Here is a 26,886-nt window from a genome sequence, read left to right as displayed (position 1 = left end):
GTAAACGTCGCAGCCCGGGGCTAAGGATGTAAATGTGCTGAACGCATAACCGATGGGACTGGACACGAAAAGCCCAACTTCACAGCGCTACTCTTTGAATAAAATGATTGCTAACAGTCAGGACCGGACTGGGAATAGAAACCGGCCCTGGCAAACTGCTTGGCCGCCCATCCCGGGGTTAGGGAGAGTGCAGCCGAGCAGTTTTAGAAGGCCGGTTTCAGCCGTTTTTTTACAGGGGCCGATATTGCCGACCCCCGATAACATAAATGCCCCCCCAGGGGCCCAAAACAGGTCCCCACCCCAGCGGCCTACCGGGGAAATGCCCGGTGCCCGCTATGGCCAGTCCAGCCCTGCTAACAGTGAATGATTCCAATAGAACCTCAGACCGCTAGTGTGCACTTTTTAAATTCACATTGTCATACATTTGGCAGAGTATGGTCATAAAATCACTTGATGAAGATGATGACCTGAAATATTCTAGAACTCAATCGGCAGAATTGCCTGAATCAAGGTTTAAGCACTGAGGGACCACTTTGTGGTAGCCCAAACCTCCACTGAAACCCATTGCCTGGTGTTCCCCCCGCAGACTGAGGGGCATTCCCAGTGCTCACTAAATAAATAAAGGAATAAATAAAAATAATAAGTGCAGAAACCAGATGTTTTTTAGGGATCTGTTGCTGTGGTTGGTAAATGTTGGGGCTGCTGAATACCAAGGCTGTTTAGTCTTGATTCCTTCCAACCCATGCCTCTTACTTCCACTGCCTACACTTCCTGCATCATATTCTCACCCTTGCAGATCATGCTTCATGCCTGCTTTCTTCCGTTGTCACTGTTTTCCTATCTGTCCCTGCCTCCTTCGGTCTCCCTTTTCTGCCTTTCTCTCACCAGCTTTGGGTCAAAGTTGAATGATGGAAAATAAGCCCCAGTTCACCGAGCGGTTTTCAGGCGCCGTTGACTGGGAGGGAGGGTGAGCAGGAGAAAGATGAACAGAAAACCAGGGTAACATCCATATTAACAAACATGGTGTTGAAAGGAAACATGTGGCACAACTAAATCACAATGATAAAAATACTTCTAAATGTCAAATTAAAATACGTTTAATTGCAATATCATTATTTCAACATTTGCATCTAGAATTGATCACAAAAATCATTAATATTCAAAATAATTTGTCACCCATGATTGTGCATTAGAAATAACTTCTACAAGACATACTGATGTATGTGGGCCTTCGCATACTTCGTAATATCTGGGAACACTTGGGCCTGACTTAGAGTGCCGCTACTCATTCAGGGCAATGGAGTATTTTACTGCATCACCTTGCTGGAGTAACCAACTCTAAATTTAGAAATGACCGATACCCCAGCAGACATCTTTTACATTGGAAGAACCACATTCACGTTGGAGCGGTGAAGATGGTGCAGTCTGCGTCATTGACATTCTGAAGGTCCACCCATCTCTAAATGAGATGGTTGGACCTTCAATCCACCCTCCGGTTGGAATCTTCAAATTAGATAATCTTCATGAGACTGATGAAAGTTAATCAACAGGGCCACCGTACAATCAGAGTCTCAACTGATGAGGTCAATGCAGCGGGAATTCCTGTCCTGTCGAAAGGGGCTGGATCTTTACAAATACAGTTTGTCGCCAAATCGTGCGATACCTGACAATACCCTTGTCTAAGATTCCAACCGGATGGTGGATCTTAAAGTTGCTACCACCTTTTGATATTGTGACACCTACACACAACTAATCTTATTATTGGTTGCTGGATATCCTATTGGAATCCCTGCACTCTTGGAAACTGCGAACATTGCATTCCTCACCTTCATTTGGCTGTCCCTTCTCGGCTATCCCAGTCCTGAAGAAGACCTGCCTTGATGCTTGACAATCCGTGCTCATTTTGGGTCAAAAAGTCGACGCTGTCCTATTTCATGTCCTAGCGGTTACCCTGGCCCAAATCTTAATTCCTCTTTGGTCATGTGAATTCATGTGTGATAATAGATTATAGGACGGAATCTACAAATCTGTTCCAACTTCATATGTCACTTTTAAATGTAATGTATATAGCACTTCATAGACCTCACTTTATCACGCCTGCACTTATTTTCACCAATGTCACTAATTTTCGCTGATATAAAAATGTGTTTTTGACAGCCTGAGTAATACATACTGAACACGATAATTAAGTAAACTTTTGTATTCTTAAATGTACGTTGTATTATTCTTTGGTGTGTTCATAACATATAATTGTTCTCCAAAATTCAATTGTTTCATGCTATTTAAATGTATTTACGGCATTGTATTAATTACTTGAATCACAGTCATTGTATGATCCTTCTGGAGTGGGGCATTGATTGTGAAAGATAGGGGAAGTGCGGGAATTGAGTCTGTGTCAGCTGAGTTAAGTAATGTGAGGTGGTGAAATTGTATGAGAGCGTTACTGTAGCTGAAATTACAGGTTTTTTGTCGCAGTGTGGTCACTGTAGTTTTGATTAATGGGGAGCTCTTGTAAATATCCAAGGAGACCTTTTGTGGAACGCTGTTACCTACCCGAGTTTCGCCGCAACGACTGGCCACACCCGCTTTGCGGGTGCCGCTGCGCGGTTTGAGACGCCGCCTGGAGATACCGCCCCGGGTTCTGGACTGTGCTTGGGCGGAGAGGCTTCTTCATCAGCACAGGAGTGTTGCGCTGCAGGGACTCGCTCTCCCAGGAGTCCCTGCCTGACCCCTGTCAGCAGGTCTGCGCCCCCTGTTAGCCCCGCCCCCGGCCGGCACACACCTACAAAACAGACTTTCCTCACTGGTGCAAGTGGGAGCTCTTTTAATTATCCAAGGAGACCGTTTGTGGAATGCTGTTACCGACCCGAGTTTCGCCGCTGCGCGGTTTGAGACGCCGCCTGGGGATACCGCCCCGGGTTCTGGACTGTGCTTGGGCGGAGAGGCTTCTTCATCAGCACAGGAGTGTTGCGCTGCAGTGACTCGCTCTCCCAGGAGTCCCTGCCTGACCCCTGTCAGCTGGTTTGCGCCCTCTGTTAGCCCCGCCCCCTGGCCGCCTTTTAGAATCCCCATATAACTGCGCCAGTCGCTCGCTGCGCGAGAGCGCCGGGCGAAGCCCGGGCAAAGGGCGGGCCGTTTTGTGGCCGTTCGGGGGCCGAAGGAGGCTGGGCTGGGCCACCCCCTTTGGCCTCTGGAGACTGCATCCCTTTACTGAGAACAGCCAACACGTTTTGAGTAAGTAAGAGGTGATCTGTCAGGACTATCTGTGTTAGCTAATCTCACCCTAGTCATCATGCCTCCTGCCAAAGCAGTCAAACTGTCCAAAAATAACTTATAAACTCTAACTGCCATTGATCGCAAAGGACCATAGGAGCAGTGACAACTGCGATAAAACACACTGAAAGACGCTTATCGCTACCTGCTGGGTCATTACCCCCTCTCTCCATTATTAATTCACTTGATACTACTAATATTTCCCAGGATTCCTATCTTTTGCCATCTTTTGTATCACTCCCACGTATCCCCCCGATTCCATCTGAACTTTTTTCACAAGCCTCACAAAAGGAAACTAGTAACATGGATCTTCCCTCCTTGCACTCCACGGTCCTATCCCCTCCCTTCATTAATGATATTATGGCCCCTGTAGAAACTGCAAAGAAAATTACTTCTTTCCAATACTCTCCAGTCCCGAGGGAAACTTTGGCAGATATCAGTATCCCTTTTCAGTTACGTGACAAAATTACCTCACCTATCCCTATCATAGATCTAGTGGGTAACGAGGTCCTATTTGAGGAGCCCTCGCTCCAACTACTACAATCGCAAAAACCACAAAAAAAACACTATTACAACTGTAAACATTAAGAACCGTCCTGAGCTTAGGAAGAGGAAGCGGGAGGCAGAAATCCATCAAGGTAGAAGGGCTAAAGTAAGGAAGAGAGCGGACTATATAAGTAGGCTCTCTAAGAACACTCTAGAAAAGCCTATCCCCAACGAAATAAACATCATCAATGAATTAGTAATACAGCCTGCCCCAATAAAAGAGCTGGTAGAGAAATTTGAACATTTGGTCACATCCTTAATACTACTGCTAGTTCATCGATTAAAAATCATCTCAGAAAAACTTAGTGAACTAGAGACAACCACACAAACTAATGTAGACCTGACCAGAGAACTTATGAAGCTGACAGATAAGACCACAGTAGGCAGGAAATCTACTACTAGCTCAGCCCCTCAGGAAAAACCTATCAGACCTGTATCCAAGATAGGGATAGTTGAACAGAATTCGAAACCTGCCTCTGAAAAAATAGGGTCGGGGCAACCACAAACAGCTCAGTCCCAAATTAACAACAGCAACCTTGCCGAAACCCAACAACGTCTGACTAAGGCAGGGGTGGAAATTAGAAGGGCAGATACTCTTTGTAAAGATCTTAATAAAAACCCAATAGATGCTCTTGGCCCCAAAAATAACCCTAACATTATAGTGACTAAGAACACTGCAACAGCCCAAAAAACTCAACGAACTAGACCGAAACGGGAAATTCAAATTACCATTCCCCCGGAATCAGCTCCATTCGTTGCCATACTAACCGGGGTCCCTGAGCTTCTTCCTAATCATTATGAGGACTATGGGAGCCTAAAAAACAAAACAATACACTGGCTCAAAAAGAACCGACCCCTTCCACCAAATATAAATGGGGATATTCTCCATGTTAGAAGGGCAAAATGGTTGGGTGTTAGACCAAAGGACATCAGTGGGGATGTCATAATCATCAATTTTAGAGACTACAGAGTAATGAACCATCTAAATGAGTGGTATCAGGAGGGAGATAACCTGGGTATTCAACTCCAGCAATTAACATACTTCTACCCCAGGACATTGGTATTTCCAAAGCGTCATCAGGAGTCCACTCATCAGAGACATCAATATGAGGATTATTACTATTCACCTTCCTTATCAAATAGATACCATGCTCTGTTGGGATTAGACTCTGTAGATTGACGTACCCAGGGACCTCTCTCTCCCATACCCAGCTCCAAATTACCATTACATGCTGTAGATCCTCAAATATTAGATCAACCATTATCGGTATTCTTGGAGAATATAATCCATGAACCATCCCCTCAAGTTAGTTATATTGAACAATCTCAAACCCCCCCAAAACATCTTGTCTCCCCTGACAGGCACTGAAACTTTGTCATCTGTGATTTCATGGAATGTGGCAGGTTTAGCGGGAAAGATAGATGATCTACACTGGCAGGCCATCACAACAATCCATTCTGTGATTGCCATCCAGGAAACTTGGGCAACTGAGGCATCTCATATATTGGGGTACAAAACCTTTTTTACCCCTGCTGTAGCCAGCAGAAGAGGTAGGCCGAAGGGAGGATTAGCCATATATACTTCAATAACTACGGGTCCAACCATTTTAAAAGATCTTCTGGGTGATAATTATTTTGAAATACTTATCTCCACATGGGGCTCATAGAAAAACTTATTAATTATAAACTTTTACAACAATATCCCACCATTAGAAGTGGACAATGTGGTTAAGAAATTGGATGCCACTCTTAATTCCATCGAAGAGCGATTACACGGGGATATGACAATTATTTGGGTGGGCGATTTTAATAGCTCCCTGTGCCCCTTGAGTCCAAAGGGAGTGTGTGGCTGGATGGATGGATGGATGGGTTTTTATATAGCGCAATATCACCGCCAGGTCTCAAAGCGCTTTGCATTGGGAACCCGTCCTGGTTTTTCCCTGTGAGATAGCCCCTTACTGGGTATCCCCAAGGTGAAAGCCAGGCATCCCGCCGCAGGGGGCCGTAGTGGAGATTAAGCAAGCTATTGCCCAGAGTTACAGAGTGTGAACCTGTGATTCGAGTAGGCACCGAAGCGAGAATTACCGAGTCCGTGGACATTTTGGGCTCAAGACCCTGCCGCGTCGGGAATTGAACCCTGGTCCCGGCTCTGATCTAAGCGTCCGGGTCTGCCTCCTCTAACCAGTGAGCCACACTTCTCCACTTGGAGGGAGAAGAACATGGGGTAACGCACTATCATTTCTGTCACACGAAGTTCGGGGACTTAATGAATAGAATGATGGGCCATTACTCCCTGGATTTTACAAACGAGCTTTGCAACCCATCTAAAGCGTTCACACCTACCTTTAATGGAAGAGGAGCAAATTCAACAATTGATTTTGCTCTATATTCTACACGGTATTCAGCCCAGATAATTGAGTGGTGCACCCTTGATTCTCCTATGAGTGACCATTTCCCTATCCTGGTTACTTATAACTTTGACCGTAGTAACCAACTCCAATCCCCTGACACATGTTATGATGTCACTCCGATTCTTGGGCAAAAAAATGGCTTTACGATTAAATGGGAAAAGGTAATCCCCGAAAATGTTATTAAAAATTTGATTAGTTCTACCTTGGATGATTTTAACATTTGCCTGTCTCTAGACGAGGAACCATTAACTGTCCTCAGATCTTTCAGTAATATCTGTGGTAAAATTAAAGATCTCCTCTTAAGAACCCATCGTAATATGAAAAAAGGCTCCCACGGATGGTTCGATAAAAATTGTAGAAGTGCCCTTACCACATTAAAAAATATCTTGCATAGTAGTTCACCCAAGAGATCAGAGATTAGAAATGCTAGACGGAATTACCTCCTTGCACTAATCTCTAGGAAAAAGGAATTGAAATTAAAAGCCTGGGACAATCTACATGAGGCGTGTAAAAAAAGGGATAATGTTGCCTTTTGGAAGGCCGTGAACGCCCCATTCTTCCATGAGCGTTCAGGCCCTTCAATAGACAACGCAATTTCTGCACAGGAATGGGTTCAACATTTCCAGACACTATATAGTATCACTATTCCTTTAGATGATCATATCCCTACAAAACCTATAAATGAAAAAGAGGGTTCTAGTTTTCCAATAGATATTTCTTTTAACTTAGAAGAAGTTCAAAAAGCCTTAAAAGAAAGTTCAGCTGCGAAAGCTCCTGGACCGGATAAAGTACCAATAGATGTTTTTAAACAATTTCCTCACCTCTGGGGCCCAATTCTTACAAATGTTCTCAATTCCTCTAGTAAAGTAGGCTTCATTAAGACTTGGCAAGAGGCCATCCTGGTCCCTATATACAAAAAAGGGGATAGAAATTATCCTGCCTGCTATAGGCCCATTTCGCTTTTAGATGGCCTAATGAAAACAGCAGGCAGGATCATTCTTACCAGGATACAGGAATGGCTTGAGGAAAAGGACATACTATCCACAATGCAATATGGCTTTACTAAAGGAAAGGGAACAATTGAACAAGGATTAAATCTTGCCCTCATAATGTCAAAGTATAGACATGCCAAAAAGGTCAACTTATATGTAACATACGTAGACCTTAGTTCTGCTTTTGATTGTGTGAGGCATGATATCCTGTGGCAAATCTTAGATGATATGGGCCTAGATATCAGGATTAGAACTTTTATTAAAGAACTTTATTTTGGGGCAGGTGCCCGTGTGAGATTTGGCAAAAAGGGTGAATGCTCTAATTTTTTCCCTATCCGAAGAGGGGTAAGACAGGGGTGCATCCTTGCACCCCTGCTTTTTAATCTGTATATAAACGACGTGGGAACCTTGTTAACAGAAAACTATAACCACTACCCAGTGATCAAAGGAAAACCCATACCCTTACTCCTCTACGCCGACGATGCGGCTATCTTGTCACAGACTAAGAGAGGCCTGCAAAATGCTGTAAACACATTTTCTGAATATATGAGTAACAGGGGGCTATCTATAAATGTTTCTAAGACCTTCACTATGTCTTGTGGCCCAAGGAAATCCAGAGCACCATGTAATATAACTTTGGACAACAAATGTGTTGGTTTAGCAGATATTTTTTGTTATTTGGGGGTACTTATGGACAGACAAGGTAACTGGAAACCTGCAGTGAAAGCAAGAGCGTTGGATTTTACAAAAGCAACAGGAGCATTATTAAACTTTGCGAAGAAGATTGGATCAAGGCCACATAGGGAGCTTCTTCAAATCTATAAATCTAAATGTGTCTCCATTGGCACCTATGGCGCAGGGCTATGGGGGACACAGACCGTGGAAGCTATTCAACGAATAGAGAATAAATTCTTAAGGTATGTTTTGGCAATGCCCCCTAGTACGTCAATATACGTACTCCACGCAGAGCTTGCCATACAACATATCTCGGATATCATCAGAATGGCACCAATCCTATTGTGGCATAACATCTGGACTAATCCTGCCACAACATTGAACAGAGCTGTAGTAGAGGACTGTCTGCAATGTAGTGGGGTAAAACACATCACATGGCTCACCTACATTAAGAACTTTTGCTCTGATATTGGACACCCAGAATATTTCTCTAATCCGCTTTCAATGGACTTTGTTTCCAGATCCAGCCTAAAAAGATCTCTGGTCGAGCACTGTGAATCGATTAGGTGGAAAAGCCAAAGGTCCAAGATATCAGTTATAAATCACGATGAAGTGACATTGCACAGTAACATCCAGCTGTATCTTGTTGTTGATCAATCCTTTTTCGATCGTAGGATTTTAACATCTTTTCGACTTGAAACATTTTTTAGATTTATTACTCTCCCAAGATGTAATGATTGGTCCAAGGTCAAACTCATCTGCCCCTGTGATGAGACATCATTTCAATCCAACATTCACTGCACTTTATATTGCACTTTATATCTATACCCAAGGCGACAAATACTAAGGCCTCTTTTGTTAAAATGGGGCATAAGAAAATCGAGAGAAGCATATAATAAATTGCGGTCCCTGGAAGATCACTACACGATTAATACTGTAATGATGTACCTAAAGGCAATAATGAAAATAAGACGGGCCATTACCTCCGAATAAGTTGTATATTACTGATGATGCCCCTTTCACGCTTAATTTATCTGCTCCAATTGAATGCCTCATCCCACTTGTTTTAAAAACATTGTACATATGGATTTTTAATATTGGTTCTTTTTTTACATTGTAACCAGAATGAATTTTTATGATTGTGATTGTCTTGTATGCTTTTATGAATTGTTTTTACATTTCGAATAAAGCTTTTTGAACTAGAACTAGAACTAGATTTAAGGTGATGTATGGTTAAACGTTCCATTGTTTTTGTGCCTTAAATGTGTAAATGTAAGGATGACGGGGAATCCCCTTGCTAAAGGAAGCCAGTGTGATACATGACCTGGCAAATACATGACATTAGATGGGGGAATCCTCATGTTTTGACCTATTGGGGAATTTCTGTAACTACTAAGTGTCTTAGTGTTTCTGTTTGAGTATTGGAGAGATTAACAGGTTGGGTGAATGTGTAAGCTAGACATGTTGGAGATTGAGTGCTTGTGAATGACTGTCCTTGTTCTTCATATGCACAGGAATGGCTGTTCTTTGTTTTGTTGTTTCTGAGAAAGGAAGTAGTGTAGTATTCTCTGTAAACCCTGCTGTATGTTTGAGCTGGTGTCTGAATTATTGAGAGTAACTGATGTAATAGAATGTTGGTGTGTGAAAGAAATAAAGTGGTCATCTTCTACCTGAGTAACTCCAGACTCTTGTATGAAGAACTTGCCCATCAGCTTCAACAGAGATGACATAAATAAAATGATTAAGCAATCGAAATAATTATAAAATGAATAGACTAATACAAAAACCTCACTTCGGTAAAAAAAACACAGCTGACACAAGTAGTGGAGCAGTACCCTGTGTCCAAAGCAGCTCTTCCCATCACATGAAGATGTCAGTAGAAAGTCCCCTCTGTGATGTTGTTGATTCCTAAAGCCACTCTGATTCCCAGGAAGTTCTCTGTGCATGTCCAGACATTGATGCATTTCATATTCACGTTCTAGACCTTCCTGCCAGGTTGGACACATAGCTTTTTGTGTCTGAGAGCTCATTCCAAAATCTATGTTCATGAGTCTTACTCTCAATGAGCAGGACGTGAGGTCTCACGTATTCCCCTTCAGAGTATGGTGCAGGGTGAAGATGTTGCTATTTTTGTTACCTAAGTTCTGCCATCACATTCTCTTTTCTCTCTGTGATGTTCTAGTTTTCCATGGTCAGAAGGATTCTGGTTGTGATGTCCTTGCTTTGCTGCTTTTCACCGGTTGCTTCCAGGCTTTAAAGAATGGCTGGTGCAGTCTCTGCAATGGCTATGGACGGCGCCTATGAAGACCGGCCATATATGCGGCCATATATGAGGCTGTATTACACAAGGTGTCCTGGGGGTGCAACAGGCATTTGTTCTGCTTTTCACGCCCTCTAGGCACTTTGGTATTACAGAAGTGGCTGCAGACACTTCTGTGGCCCCTCCAAGAAAACTGAGAGTGCTGGTGCACATACTGCACTTACTCAAAAGGGTTTTCCCTCATTTGCATGGGGCCGTGTATTTCTGACGCAGGCGCAGAGGCAAATAAGCTCTCAAGAGGTGCACTGACAGTGTGCCATCTTACCTCAAAGGTGGTGCACTGTCAGTGCACCCCCTGATTGCAACCCTCTGTCAGGGGGAAACGGGGCCTATACACCCCCAGACAACCCCTTGCAGGCGGGTGCAGTCAATTACTGCACCCTTCCGCAAGAGGTTTACTTATCCCCTTTAAAACTGTAGGCGAGTTGCCGCCTGCACTGTGAAACATGGAGTGGTTGCTTTAAAGCTGCTCTCTGTTTCACTTGAATGTGCTGCCCCCAGGGTAGCTCAAGTCTGGGCTGCCCTGGGGGCAGTGTATTCTATGTAATAGGGCACACGTTCCCAGTTTGCACCCGGCGCACCTTTTTTAAGAAGCGCCGGGCGCAAACAGGGAAAGTGTGCCCTTTACATGATAGGGCCCATGGTTGTTTCAGCGTGCTGCCTGAAGCACATCTCTTCAAGAAAACTATGTAACCTCTTGGTTACCATGCCCTCAAATGCTGCTAAGATGGATGAGCATCACCCCACCGCTCTTGGAGCAGTGTAAAAGAAAAAAGAAAATGATCACAGAAGTTATTTCTGTTATTATCATTTTATTTCTAGTGTCAGCCAGGTTGGGCGGGACGGGGCTGGGCTTCTGTGACATCCAGGTGGATTAGCGGTTACTGCACTCCAAAGTGTGCATGACTGCTTGGCCGGCCCGCTTTGGCCGGCCAAATAGTCATGTGCAATTTGCATGTTCCCCACCAGGCTGCATTACTCAGCCTGTTGGGGAACATGCCCGGCCTCCCATTCCTTGTCTGATGCCTGAGCCACGGCACTCAGACCAATCTCAACGCTTCATTGCAATGTTGTGATTGGCTTAGGGGAGGGAGCCTGTGTGCTTCCTGGTTCCGGACGGAAAGCCGACAAGGGACCACAGAGGAGAGGTCATTGTTTTTTGTGTATTTTGTGTGTATTTTCTACCCCTCCCCTCAAAAGCCCCCACTCCTCCATTCTCGTTCCCTGCTAGCCTCTACTGCATCACTGAAGAGTACCCCCTACGTCACCTCTCTCCTTTCGAGACTCTCACATCACCGCTTCCTTTCTTGCGTTCACAGCTGATCTCGTGGTGTAATCTCTACCCTTGCACTGACTCTATTATAAATGGTCTTTAACTACAACAAGTTTCTTTGCCTCTAGGTTTATGCTACAAGCAGTTTTCTCTTAGATACCTTCATTTTTTAGATAGTTCATACTCCGGTTTCCTCAGTCAGCAAGGAGGCTTTACCTCAATTAACACTGAAACATTTAAGAAAAGTCACAGATGCATGTTCAGAGCAATATCCTCTAGTGCGACTGGGACCCTAGCCCGATATTGAAACAAGCAGAGCATAAGCAAGTCTCCAGGGCGTTTTCAGGGCAGCAGTAATCGAGGGCGAGTAAAAGTACAAAGTGGAATTCCTCCTTCATACACATTTTGAAAGAATGGTGTCACTCTAAGTATTTGTAATTTGTGACCCTCCACAGGTGCGACGTTTCCGGTTTTTCTGCAACCACATCCTCCCTCCTCCCTACCCCAAAAAACTTTACCCTCTCCATCCTGAGACCACGTAAACCCTTGTATAAGAGCATGAATGTTGGTGAATATTGGTGCCCACTAAATGGCAAGCCTGCCATCCATCCCCATTCCGGAGAATATTTGCACAGGCGTCCAAGGCATTCAGTCACGTGGTACTCTCTAGGGAGGTAGAGACTTTGGACAGAGGCCCAGATGCATGAAGCTAAAAACCGCTCGCAAAGGGGCAGATTCTCAGAAAGTGCATTTTTCAAAGTTTCATGTTGCGCACACATATGCGCTAAGGGCATGTGTGTGCGCAACATATGTGCACAGATCAATTTCAGGGGTGCAACAGGGTGTCCTTTGGACACCCCTGCACCCTTGAAATCGCAATCTCATTTTGCGATTCGCTAATTGCGATTCGCAAATTGAAAATTCTTCCCATTCATTCCTATGGGCCTCTAGGCCCATAGGAATGAATAGGGAGGTATTCCTCAATTGCGACTCGCAATTTGCGAATCGCAATTAAGGAATTTTAAGAAATCGCTATTTTTAAAGTGATTTCTTCTTGCATACCATTTTGCTATTCCTTATTAGCGATTCCTTATTTTTCGCTAATAAGGAATCGCAAAATGGATGCTTGATGCATCTGGGGGTTAACTTTTAAAAGCTGAGCATCTAAGGGGTTGTCTTAGAAGAGAGTGTCCTAAGGCAGAATTTGAAACCGCTCTTTTGGTGACCACTAAATGAAGCCACTGAACAAGCAATGCCATGCATGGTAAAATGCTATGACAACCGTCACTGAGAACATTAAATGGAGAAACGTGTTGCTTGCCCTTATAAGTATTTCATATAGAGCATGGACAATTCAAAAATCAGACATGGGCTAGGTTCCCTGGCTTAACACGCTGTCGCCAGGGCTGCAAATCTAAACGCGTAGCAATGCTGATAGCCTTTTGCATAGATGTGGCGACAATTACTGTGTGTGCTGTAATTGATTTTCAAGGTAAACCTATTAATTGGCTCCCCAGCCTACTTAGTTGAAATGTCAGCAGGCAGCTACCTGCCTAATTGATTAAAGCCATGATTACTCTACACGCTTTTGAATCTGTATCTATCTTGAAAGAAAGATCTGTTGCTGTTAAGAAAGCGTCCATGTTAAGATATCTAGACTGTATCAGAAAGGGAATATTAAAATGTTGTACTGCCCAGTGGGAATTTTAGGACTTATTTGAAAAAACAAATCATCAATGTTACAGCTGGAAGTGTGTTTATGTGTATTTTTTCCAACGTTGGAAACAAGCCACCTGCACAGACTAAATAAGCATATCCACTATGCGGGCCCAGTCCTGCTACATTCTAGGAGTCATGATTCACAGTTGATGCATGCTGGGAACATTTAACTATCATACGCATATCTTCTTTTAGTCCTCTGATGCTCAATGGAGTCCTCAAAAAATATTACGGTGGGTGTTTTCAAGGGTAAGTATTTAAGTGGGTCTTTAGATCAGGTTTGGGGTGTTTTAAAGACCCAGTAGATGAAAGATTTGGATTTTGAGGTGCTGCAAATCTCACATTTGATTTCTAAACTAAATGAACAGAAATCTACAACAACTGGAAATTAATTTGGGCCAACAGCAATAAAATAACATCAGAAATGGGATGCAAACAACCTCAGAGATTAACGCTATATTGGAGATGATAGGTTAGGAACAGCAACACCCCAAACCTGTTCTAAAGAACGAATGAGATACTTAGGATTCAAAACACCTGTAGTGTCTTATTAAAAACCCAATTCAATGGAGAAGTTAGACTTTTGATAAATATTTAGAAACGCAATTTCTAAAGAAGTTACTTTTTCCCTGCTTGAAGCTCCTGGAGGTGAAGTGGGATTTGCCTGCCAGAATCTTACCCTGCAATTTTTGACCTCAATGAGCGTTCAAAGCTGCTCTCAGAGCACAAGGAATGGCTTTAGCCTGCTAACAGGATGGACTGTGGGTGAGGTATGTGACACCTGTAAACCCTTAAAGAGGAGTTGGGAAGGTTCAGGATTTTAGTTTACTTCAAAGGGGCAAGGGTGACACCTGCCAATTCCTAGTCAAGGGTGACCTGAGGAAGGGAAGCCCTTGATCCTTAGGCCCTCTGTAGCCGATTGGGTACCAGTCTATCAGGAGGGGAGCTGGTCACTGAATCAGTTTTTGTTGCTGAGGAGAAGGGGACTGCTCATTTCCCTAAACACACCCCTGTCTGTGCCATATGCCGAACACAGCGAGGAAGACCAATATCTCTCCACGCACAGCAGAGTAGAGGACATTAGGGGGATGGCCCAGCCTCTTCCGGTCGATGACGGGCGTGGATGGGCCTGCCCTTAGCCTGGTCTTTGCCGCGGGTCGACATTGCGCTTTGAAGCACAATAGAGAGTGCAGGTACTGGCGGAAGTTGGAGTCCGCAGCGGAGCCTCTAGGAATCAGGCATGGCTTCCCCCACAGGAAAATCGGTATTTTGGCAGTTATCTGTAATGTGTGAGAAATGTAGCCTATGGAGTGTAAAGGGTCCTTTTTGGTAGCAGTTCTAATTGTCTCAATGGAATTAAAGTTATAGCACCTTATTCCCAAAGGTAAACATACTCTTTTGTGTAATTTTATGATTGTTTGCTATTCACAAGGGTATTTTATGATTAGTATCTTTATGACTGGGGAGTCTGCGCACATAAAAAGATAGGACAGTCCTATCTTTTTATATGTAGAGACTCCACAGTCATAAATATACTACTAGTAAAATGTCTTTGTAAATAGCAAACAATGGTACATTTACGGACATGTATACGTTTACCATTGTGAAGTAGGCCATGAGGCACAAAAAAGTGTGTATATTGTGCTGTGGTATACCACTGTCATTTTGTAGTATACTGCGCGAAAAATGCAGATGGCAAAACAGTATATCATTGACCGAAGACTTCCCTTACAAAGTAAAAGGCAGCCATAATATTTTGACCGCACTTTGGCTGTGTTGTGGCATTTAAGTGTAAACATATGTGCCCTACTGTTTTATACGTTTATATGAAGGGATGAGTCTGTTTATATAAGTGTGTAAAGGTAATTAAAATGTGTTTTACTACTTTATATATTTTAAAGAAGGTTTGTGGATTATTGTGGTAGCTCTTTATTGTTTAGACTGTACTTAGTCTACATTGTGGGTTTTAATGCTAAATGTAATGCAGTACCAGTGTTCGTTATTCTTTTTAATTTTTTTTTATTCAAGTGCATTGTACTACACTATATTTCTACTCAAATCCCAAAACTCAGACTAAGGCCCTTATTACAATGCCAGGCGCTGACAGCGTTGTGTAATCGAGACCGACAGACCTCCGGTCAGCAGTCCCTACCACAACATTACAATGTGACTGCACATGGTGCGGTCGCATACTCCCATTTCTCTCTCATACTCCCATTTCACCCATTACTCCCATTTCTCTTCCATGTCGGAAAGCCCAACATGGAAAGCCAGTTGGAAAAGAACATTGTAATCCCAACGGCGGAAACGTCATCCATAGGGATTACGGGCAGGCCTCCGACCGGCTCCTTGAGCCCGTCGGAATTCAGATGGAATTACTGTCCGTTTTCTCTTTCGACTGCCTGCATCGTAATGCATCGTAATGCGGTGGTCGAAAGTGAAACCCACGGTGAGGGTCTCATCGTAATAAGGCCCTTATTTTGGTGTAAACAAGATTTGGTCCTTCTGAAATTGATAGTGCAAAGTATAGATTAGACCATGTGTACTGTGCATTCTGGGTTGTAATTGGCAATATAGTGCAGTACAGCGTGTTTTATATTTTCTACATATTTTGTTTTCTTTAAATTTGTGGTTTGTATTACACTATATTTCACCTTAAAACAGAAAATGCAGACTAAATGTAAAATTAAAAATGGAATTAACTATGTAAAAAAATTAAAAGCACTTCAATATACTAAATTTACCCTTAAATATAAAGTAGCAATGTTGTTTGTAAATTTCTTACATATTTAATTTCTTAAAATTTTTGTAAGTAGTGTGGTAGTTTGTAGGTAGTACCGTGGTACTGCCTAAACTTTTTTTCAAAGTAAATATGTAGAAATTGAAAAATACACTGTACTACACTATATTTATAAAATATAGTGTAGTACAGTGTATTTTGTAAGTGGTGCTTTATTTCCTAGGTGGTACTGGGATACTCTCTAATTTTTTTTTATATATAGAAACATATAAATATTACTAAAGAAAAAAGAAAGGATAAATCCTACTATGTACTTATATCGAAGGCTCTAACCCAGAACACAGAGTGATAAACACAACATGCCTTCCTTTTACTTTTGTAAAGGAAGCCATTAGCCAATATTATACTGCCTTGCCATCCGCAAGTACTGCGGTGTACCTTTATAATTACTGTGGTATACCGTGTTCCTTATAAGGCTGAATGTATTTTCATAAAATCCCCAAAAGGATCTTTTCCACACCTTAATCTATAGTCCTCACAAATTTTATGTAACTACTTTCTGTTGTTTTGCTTCTACAACCCTGTAAAGTTTATGGAAAATGCCTTGCAGTAAAAGCATGTTTTTGGGATTCCACTTTTTCTTTGCCCCCCGCCGCTTTTTTTACAAATCACCTAGAAACTTTGCATCATATGCGATTGTAGGAAAAGCAACAGGTCTGAAAAGTTTTGTGGACAATATGTCAAATGGAGAGCATAGAAATATGAGGAATTTCTATTGCTGGGAATCCTAACTATAACTATAGGTCAGCAGTCCCTACCACAACATTACAATGTGACTGCACATGGTGCGGTCGCATACTCCCATTTCTCTCTCATACTCCCATTTCACCCATTACTCCCATTTCTCTTCCATGTCGGAAAGCCCAACATGGAAAGCCAGTTGGAAACGGACATTGTAATCCCAACGGCGGAAACGTCATCCATAGGGATTACGGGCAGGCCTCCGACCGGCTCCTTGAGCCCGTCGGAATTCAGATGGAATTACTGTCCGTTTTCTCTTTCGACTGCCTGCATCGTAATGCATCGTAATGCGGTGGTCGAAAGTGAAACCCACGGTGAGGGTCTCATCGTAATAAGGCCCTTATTTTGGTGTAAACAAGATTTGGTCCTTCTGAAATTGATAGTGCAAAGTATAGATTAGACCATGTGTACTGTGCATTCTGGGTTATAATTGGCAATTGGTAATTGTAATTTCGGCATCCTGCGGATGCTTCGTAAATTTCTCCCTCTAGTCTCTATCCAGCACAGAAAAATTATTGTCCAGGCACTGATTGGCTCTAGGCTGGATTATGCAAATATTTTGTTTCTGGGACTTCCCAAATATTTGGTCAGGCGTCTGCAAATCGCCCAGAATTCTGCAGCCCGAGCCATTTTTGCTCTTCCAAGAAAAGCCAGAGCCACTGATCTTCTCTCCACACTGCATTGGCTCCCTATTGCTAAAAGGATTCTATTCAAAACTTTGATCACGACTTTCAAGGCCCTACATGGCATAGGCCCCAAATATATTTCCAAACAACTGTCTTGGTATAACCCCCCAGATCTCTCAGATCCTCGTCCTTATCAAAAATTAGTGTTCCCATTATCAAACGGGCAAGAGCAGGAGGACGGTCTTTTCGCTACTTAGCTCCTCATGCTTGGAATGATCTTCCAATCTCTTTAAGACAGACCTCTAGTCTTCTGTCCTTCCGAAAGGCCCTTAAGACCTGGTCTTCCCTTAATTTGATGCTGTTTCTGTGTTTGCACGCCCTCTTAGTGTTATGTTACTCCCTTCTTCGGTTGGGTGCCTTCGTTAAAGCGCCGGGATACTCCAGTGGAGTGGCCGTGCGCTATAGAAGTATACAAATAACATAACATAACATAACATAACATATAGAGTGTTGATATATATATATATATATATATTTTTGTAAACAAAAGGCAAGAACGCGGCACTCCTCTTGAACACGATAGTTTATTTAGGTCTCTTTGCAAAAACTCCTACGCGTTTCGAACTAACGTTCTTGGTCACGGCAGTGTTCTACAAAAGTCCCTTTTCACTTTCCACCATTTATACTGTTCACTCAGTTTTACAAAAATGAGGAATTGTGGGCCTTGTAGTTTATGCATTTAAACGTGTGTTTTTCAAGATAAAACAAATAATACATTCTTGTTGGGATTTGCGTGTGGTTAACATTCCTTATAAGAAATGTACTAACATAAATTTTATAACAATAAAATTATATGCTAACGATTGAATTCAGATTATAGTCCATTTTGTGCTTTCACAATAAACACTTTTCATCAAGGACTTCTTGATATAACTTGTACGTTATATTATGTTCATGGCTGAGGGACATGTGTGGGACATGGGGCACTCAGCCATGAACATAATATAACGTACAAGTTATATCAAGAAGTCCTTGATGAAAAGTGTTTATTGTGAAAGCACAAAATGGACTATAATCTGAATTCAATCGTTAGCATATAATTTTATTGTTATAAAATTTATGTTAGTACATTTCTTATAAGGAATGTTAACCACACGCAAATCCCAACAAGAATGTATTATTTGTTTTATCTTGAAAAACACACGTTTAAATGCATAGACTACAAGGCCCACAATTCCTCATTTTTGTAAAACTGAGTGAACAGTATAAATGGTGGAAAGTGAAAAGGGACTTTTGTAGAACACTGCCGTGACCAAGAACGTTAGTTCGAAACGCGTAGGAGTTTTTGCAAAGAGACCTAAATAAACTATCGTGTTCAAGAGGAGTGCCGCGTTCTTGCCTTTTGTTTACAAAATTACAGGGAGACACGTTCCCGGTCTCCAAACGCATGCACCAACCTATGGAGTTCCCTCTGCTACGGGGACATTTGTGAAGAATATATATATATATATATATATATATATTGAGTGAACAAGGCCGGGTGTTTCCGTCCGAAAAGCGTCATGGCGACTGGGTGGTAGCACAATAAAATCCACTTTCAACTAAGCTGGGTCTGCACTTGCCTTCTTCGCGTGTTAAGAGGATCGAGGCAAGCGTGCTAAAATAAATATATATATATATATAAACCACCAAACTCCTCTGCAAGAAAGGAACACGACGCAATGTCTTGACAATCTAGCCTGAGTTTATTTCGACATAGCCTTCTGAAATAAACTCAGGCTGGATTGTCAAGACATTGCGTCGTTTTCCTTTCTTGCAGAGGAGTGTGGTGGTTTATATTAGCGGACTGTGCTTGGAGGTCCGCGGAACGACGCACCCGCTGTTCAGGTACTGCGTTGGCTGTTTCCAAGCGGTTTGATATATATACGCGTCTGTTGTGGGGGTAGGGGCCTGAATTAAACAACTTTGGAAACCGATGGTATGGTGTGCTGGTATTCTGTCTAGCTAGACTGGAGTGGACTGTTTTTGGGATATATATATATATATATATATATATATATATATATATATATATATATATATATATATGTGTGTATGTATATATATATTTACTGACATGAGGATAGTTAGACTTGAGCCAACATGGACTCATCAAAGAAAGTGGGTTGGCTTCCTTTCTCCCTTTCAATATTTAGGAAGGCAGTACACCTGTGATTGAACTGTGTGAACCTCTATGTGCTCTCAATCTCTCCCTGGTTGCCAGGATTAGCGGAATCTTTACTGCAAAGCCAGGTGGATACTTTTCTTTACATATTTGTTAAAGCATTCTACCCGTCCATTACATTTCAGGTCATAGAGTACAATCTTAATGTACCCAATTTTCTGGGGTCTGGGGAACTCTAATATCTCCAATGAGGAGCATTGCAGGCAAGTTGTCAGTGACAAGAAACTCTGGGAAACCCTTTCTACTGAAAACTGCTGTGACGACGTCTCAGACAAGGGACGTGGTCACTCTTTCCATAGACATGTCCTCTAGTAATCAGTGAGGACACTGGAATAATGCACGTGGATTAAAATACCCTATAATGGCCCCTGCAACATTTCTAAACCCATATTCTGCCAAGCAAAATTTGACCATGGAACAGGCTGCATTTGTTGTGTTGAAGTTCTGTAAATCTTGCTGTATGAGGCACAAACATAACATTGCTTGACCATGACTTCTTAGCAATCTTTTAAGTGCATACATATTTTCATAAGGATCCCACACCTCCCTTCTGGGGGAACACATTGATTATTGTAAAAGGCAACATTTCCTAAAACACTCAATGCTTGAGCAACTGTAGAGAAGGCATTAAGGGAACCCTTCATGCTGTTGCCTATGTGTTTTTTAGACAAGTAGAAGTACCCTGTTTTTATTATCTTCAGTAACCGGTTTCTCTGGAGCTACCTCTTCTTGTATTGCACATACGTCATAAATGAAAGCAACCACACCAAAATCACCACAACAGATTGATCCTCCCCATGATTTGTACAAGACACCCTGGCAAGAAGTCTGTGGGTTTGTTCATGCTTCTAGTCGCATGTGCGATGTCAAAACTGTACTCCTCAAGCTTAGAGCTAAGCTTAGCAATACTTGCATTGAGACCAATCCGCCTTCTGATGACAGGATTTGCACAAGTGGTTTATGGTCTGTATGTAGGATAAAATTGTTTTTCCAAACAAAATGCCTAAAAGAGTTTGTGGCCTGCACATATGCAAACAGTTCCCACTCAATTACAGAATCCTGGGCCATATGTATCAACAAACTATTTTGCATTTCCTAAATAGCGATTTTTAAGGAATCGCTATTTAGGAATGGCAAAATGGTATGTATGAAAAAAATCGCTATTTTTTAGCGATTCCTTAATCTTCCTTAAAGGTTTGAAAATGTCCTGCCCTTCAAATTCTAGAGAATGTAAAATAATGCCTTTCACGAATTCTCCCTTCCTTCTCTTCCATTGTAGAAGTGGTTCCCCTTTATTAAGGCAGACAACTTTTGTGGTGGATAGAATTGCATGATGTGTCTCTCTAATGCATTGCAAATGTGTTCACATTTCTAGGGGGAAAGTTGGAAAAAGAATCCGATTCGGCTGAACTGAGGACATTAAGGCTACACAAAGAATTAAAATGTGGCAAGCCAATCGATCAACTCGGATTTAAAAAGAGTGGCTACACACCTGAGAGGGTATTCAGGCGCTAGGTACAAGCTGGGATTATTTGAAGAGCCAGCTTTTGAGTCCCTCTCTGAATTCCGGGAGAGTGGAAGATATTCGGAGGTGAAAGGGATGGTCATTCCAAGATGTGGTGGTGACGTCGGAGAAGGAACATACACATGTTCCACAGGTTTCTCCTTCACCAGGATTTGAGTTTTTCACAAATGAACAGGAAAATTCACAGATAAATATGATTTTTTTCATCTTTTTTTTTAGTATGCAAGTGAAAGTGGTTGGCACTATCAACAAGCAGAAGTCTGCGCAGTGCATATAATCCAGAGTGGAAAAGTATGGATTCTGGAGATACTGCCGGAAAATCTGTCACTCTGATGACAGAATGTCCATTTTACAGTGGAACACAAGTTCTCCAATACTAAGTGCAGCTCTGAAAATGTTGCGGACTGCTTGGAGGCTTGGAATGCGGTGGTATACCCTGAGACGTTCCTCAGGACTCACTTGAGGCAGCGTGGGCCACCCCCGAAGGAGGTACCTGGAATGAAGACTCAGGCTCAGGGGACACACGACTGCTCGGATCAGTATCAGAGCACTACAGGGTAACTGGAAAAGAATGCAGGCCCCTCAATTGCTGGGCGCCACCACTCGCTGAAGCTCGAAGAACACTATGGTCTGCAGCCCGCCCCCGGTCTAGATGGCACTATGTGGTACCCTGGTCCTAGTTGCCAACTGTGACAAAGTTGGTATCAGCAATAAATTACGTTAAATGTATTTTTTGACGAAGCTGCTGAGCATAGGAGGTCGGCCTCAAATTGATGGCCAACCGTGGAAATGTTAGCCCCAGCGTTCCAGTCAAACCACTAAAGGGAAGAAGCAGGGGAGCAAAGGAAACAAAAGACAAGTTAAAGATACAATTTTTCCTGAGAGAAGGACATTACGTTCTCCCTTTCGCGTGGCTGGGGGTACGGTGGAGTGGGAAAACTGCTTCAGCCTGCACTGCAGCCATTTCTCTGTGCTATTTTACAGACCAAGTTGCATGACTGATTACATTGCGCCAAGAGTCTCCACACTCAGAAAATCAAAGTGTGGGATCCCGTAGCCCTAAAGATTGTGGGGACTGGATTACACATTGGAAGAACGCGCCGCTCAACTTATAATCAGGGCCTTATTGTGCGCATCATTGGCCTTGCCTTTGGTTGCCACTGGTGCAGCGCTTGCGCTGAGCAGAGAGGCCCAGGCGCGTTGCAATACTGCAAGCAATAACCAGCAGAACATTATTTTCCCACTAATTAAACTCCGAAAAGAAATTGCCAATTATGTAGCTAATTGCTTTTCTTCATATGTTGTAATTGACCACTCAATGAAGTAATTGGTGACAGCCCCTTACTAGCTTAGTAACTGATTACTCAGCAACACTGCTCTTCAGGTCGGCACGCAGGTTCCTGGGAGCCGAGACGGATTGCCATGGCAGCGCGCGCACACGCCGCACGCATTGATGAACGACGCTTTGTTCAAGTCGGGCTCTGCCAGTCAGTGACGTGCGCACGCTTCACCAACATTCAAAGCGGGTCAGGGGTCAAAGTGCCGAATTAAGGAGGGATGCCGAACGATCAAAACCAATAATAAAAGGGAGGATATTATTTTGCACGCGGAAGTAAAATGCTGCTGAGTAAGTTTGTGGTATTTCTATTTTGCGGACGAATATTTTTGTGGGATACTTTGTATAACGCTCGGCCTGATACTGAATTTACTTTCTGGCGGTATTTGTAGCGTTTGTTATTATTTCTTTATGAAAAATGTGAACCATTGAGGAAGATGAGAACATCGTGGTGTGAGCAGTGCAGTTGTTACTTGGAAAATTGTCATTTCTACTACATAGTAATAGGGGGTTTCATCGTGTTTAAATTATAGAAAAAATGTAAATGTTTTTCTTTGTTTTTGTGTAGTGAGGGTGAAACATACTAAAATTGAGGTTCACGTGACACTGGCCATTGTGCTGGAAAAAGATGCTCAGTATACTTTGTTCTTAGCTTAATGTAGGAGCCGCTGACACTGTACACTGGGGCATGACAAACGCTATTGAACATGAGGGTGGGTTTTGGGGAAGCTGACTTGTGTTTGAACAATTATGAAATGGGGGAGGGACTCGTAGGTCCCTTGTACACATTTTACCTTACATCACTTCCGGAGTCTGCTCTACAAAATTCATGATGCTCCTCATTATGATAGAGGGAGTCTCAATGTTCGGTCACCAACAATCAATCAAGGATTTGTAAAGTGTGGCAAATCACAGTGAGGATCTCAAGGGGCTGGAGTTGCAGTGATCTATTCATTCGAACAGCCAGGTCTTGAGTCCTTTTCTGAATTGCTGGAGTGATGAAGTGTCCTGAGGTACAGGGGAAGGTCGTTCCACATTTTGGCCGGCAGGTGTGAGAAGGAACGTCCTCTGCTTTTGCCTCGGTGGATCCGGGGGGTGTCTGTGAGGAAGAGGGAGGCGGATCATAGGTGTCTGGTTGGTTGGTGGAAGGTCATGCATTTGTTGATGTATTCTGGCCCTTCATTGTGCTGTGCTTTGTATGCGTGGGTCAACATCTTGAACTGGCATCTCTTTTGGATCAAGAGGCAGTGTAGCTTCTTGAGGTGAGTTGGGGTGTGGTTCTTCTGGGGCAGTCGAGGATGAGTCTGGCCGCTGAGTGTCTGTACTCTCTTCAGGAGACATGCTGTGATTCCTACGTAGAGTGTGTTCCTAGAGTCCAGGCTGCTGTTGACAAGGGCCTTCGTGATGGTCCTTTTGGTGTTGACTGGAAGTCACTTGAAAATCTTGAGGCGCATGCGTAGGGTGTGGAAGAAGGTGGATTTGACTGCGTTTACCTGTTCCTTCATAGAAAGCTTGCTGTCGATGATGATGCTGAGGTTGTGGGCATGGTCTATCAGGGCCGGGGGATGGGCCAAGTTTAATAAGCCAAAATGTGTTGTTTCATGGTGAGGTATTGTTTCCAAAGATGAGGACTTTCATCTTGTCTGTATTGAGCTTGAGACAGTTTTCCTTCAGTCAGTCAGCAATGTTCATCATACATCTGTGGAAGATGGCTCTGGTGATGGAGGGTTCATCTAACAGCAAGAGGATGAGCTGGATGTCGTCAGCATAGGAGATGATGTTGAGTCTGTGCGATCTGATGGTGTTGGCCGGGGGGTCATGTATCTGTTTAAAAGGGTGGGGCTGAGGGACGATTCTTGGGGGGATGCCGCAGATGATCTTCTTGAGTTCTGAGGTGAGCAGTGGGAGACGGATTCTCTGGGTTCTCTGAGTGAGGCATGAGGCGATCCATTTGAGGGTGTCTCCCTGGATTCCGATGTGGTGGAGTATGTTAATCAAGATGTGATGAGAGATAGTGGCAAAGGTGGCTGACAGGTCTAGGGGATGAGGGCTGCCATTTCGCTGTGGTCCAGGTTGGACCCTGATGTCATCCGTGGCTACGATCAGGGCTGTCTCGGTGCTGTTGTTGACTCGTAATTTGGGTCGGTAGGGGTCCTGGGGTTGTTGTGTTCCAGGTATTTGATGAGTTGCTGGTTGATTGCCTTCCCAAGAACCTTTGCAGGGAAGGTGAGCAGGGAGATGGACTGGTATTTCTTTGGATAGTTTCTACAGGAGGGGTCGCAGGTCTGTGTGTTTTGAGACCTCAGGGAAGGAGGCTGAAGTGATGGAGGAGTACAGGACTTTCCTGAGATTGTCACCGATTGTTTTGCTCCCAAGGTTGTAGATGTGGTGTGGACAGGGGTCCGTGGGAGCTGCTGAGTGCACAAAGTTCATGATGGAGATAGTGGTTTGAGTCATCAGAGGGTCCCAATGGGTGAGCAGGTGTTTGGGATTTGTGTTTGTGAGTGTGACCAGGTTGATGCTGGCGGGGGTTGGGGTTTGAAGTTTTTGGAGATGACTGAGATCTTGTTGTGGAAGAAGTCTTCCAGGGTGTCACACAGTTCTTGGGAGGGGGGTGATGTTCCCAGTTGGTGGGTGGTTGGAGAGCTCCCTCACAATAGCAAAAAGCTCCTTACTGTGGTTTGTGCTGGATTCTATGTGGTCTGCTGGGGCGTTCTTCATTGTTTCTTTCAGGAGCTGGGTACTTCCTGAGTGCTGTCCTGAAGGTGGTATGGTCTCCTGTCCCTTTCCTGGTGCACCACTTCCTTTTGAGTTGCAGCATTTGCGTTTGGTAGATTTAAGTTTCGCAGTGAACCATCTGGCTCTTCTGGCAGTTCCTTTGGATGTGGCTGGTTTGGTGGGGCGATTGTGTTGGCACATTATGTGATCCACTGTGAGAATTTCTATACAGCCTGTTCTCGGTTGGATGTTGTGTTTGGGAGGTGGGAGTTGAGAGCATTGTTCCACTGGTCTTTTGATATCCTTTTTCACTTTTTGCATGTGGAGCTAGGGACATGGTGCCAGTGATGGTAGGTCTTGAGATAGTGGACGCTGTAGGGATTGATTCAGGTGAGCTGTTAGATGTGGTTGTTCTTGACTGTCGCTGGTATGAAAATAGGGTTAAGTGTATGTCCTGTGATGTGGGTAGGGTCTGTGACAAATTGCTTTTGGCCAATGTTGCTCATGCTTTCCAGGAGGTCGGTTGTGTTGGTGTTGCTGGGGTCATCGACGTGGAAATTAAGGTCCCCAAGGATTATGTATTGCTCAGAGTTGATGGCGATTGGGGTGATGAGGTCAGGGATAGCGTTACAGAAGCTGGGGCATGGTCCAGGTGGTCTGAAGGCGAGAGTGCCTCTAATGGTGCTTTTCCGTCTGTTTTAAGTTGGAAGTTGAGATGCTCCATTATCCGGGTCAAGTCGGAGGAGGAGGTTGTCCGGTGGATGGTGTCCTTATAGATGATCTATGATGTCTTTCACACTGGACAAATTCTGGGATCCCAGTTCTATCAATTTGTCTCCCTGTCCCAGTAAGTAGAAGCAGACCAATATAAGGCCTAGGCAACATTTAAAGTATGCTGGTGAAGTTTGTGAAGGTTTTGCTTACATGAAATTCATGAAATTTCTTCAAATTTCCCATTATATGTTTTAAAGTTGCAGGACACTGCCTTACTCAAAAAATGTCTAAATGAAAATTCTTTCCTGCTTAAAGCAGCCTCCTAATGGCATCGTCTGTGAAATGTTCTAATGGGGTATTCTCACACATGAAACAAGTTGCAGCAAATGTCAAGAAATAATATTTTCTATTGAAAGCATAATCTTATTTTCGATAAATTTCTGTAATTTCACAAAAAAATGCAAAATTCCGTACACCCAGTAGGTACCAGTTTCTACAACTGTATATGCAAGCAGGCATTTGCACGATGTTGGATGTTTTGCAGCGGCTTGAAGCCACATTGATGAAGGTTCTGCATTCGATAAGCGAAGATCTAGCTGAAATCTCTTATTCCTTTAACGCTCCCGTGCTCAATACTGTGTTAAATGATGGCCTCTTGTGCCGTGGGACTGATCGTCATTTCGAGGGCAGCCTATCATTGTAAAGCGCATTATTAACCTTGTCAGCTGGTTTTTCCTCCTTTGCTTAGCGTTTTTTTGCTGCTTTACAAATAAGCTAAGGCTGATGCACAATTTTCCATTCAGCAGCACCAGCAATTCATGTGAAAAGTCGAGGTTCGACAATGCTGAACGATAAGTGATGTTCAGTAGATCATCATGCATCAAATTTCCTTATTTTTTACATTTATTTACTGTTTTTCCTCACACTACATACAATGAGTGCTGATGTCACAATATTATAATTGTCTTTGTACCGTTATTCATAACACACTAC

This window comes from Lissotriton helveticus, chromosome 5_1 (assembly GCF_964261635.1).
Source record: "Lissotriton helveticus chromosome 5_1, aLisHel1.1, whole genome shotgun sequence".
Taxonomy (NCBI): domain Eukaryota; kingdom Metazoa; phylum Chordata; class Amphibia; order Caudata; family Salamandridae; genus Lissotriton; species Lissotriton helveticus.
The sequence above is the reverse complement of the archived record's forward strand: the minus strand, read 5'-3'. Positions refer to the sequence as shown.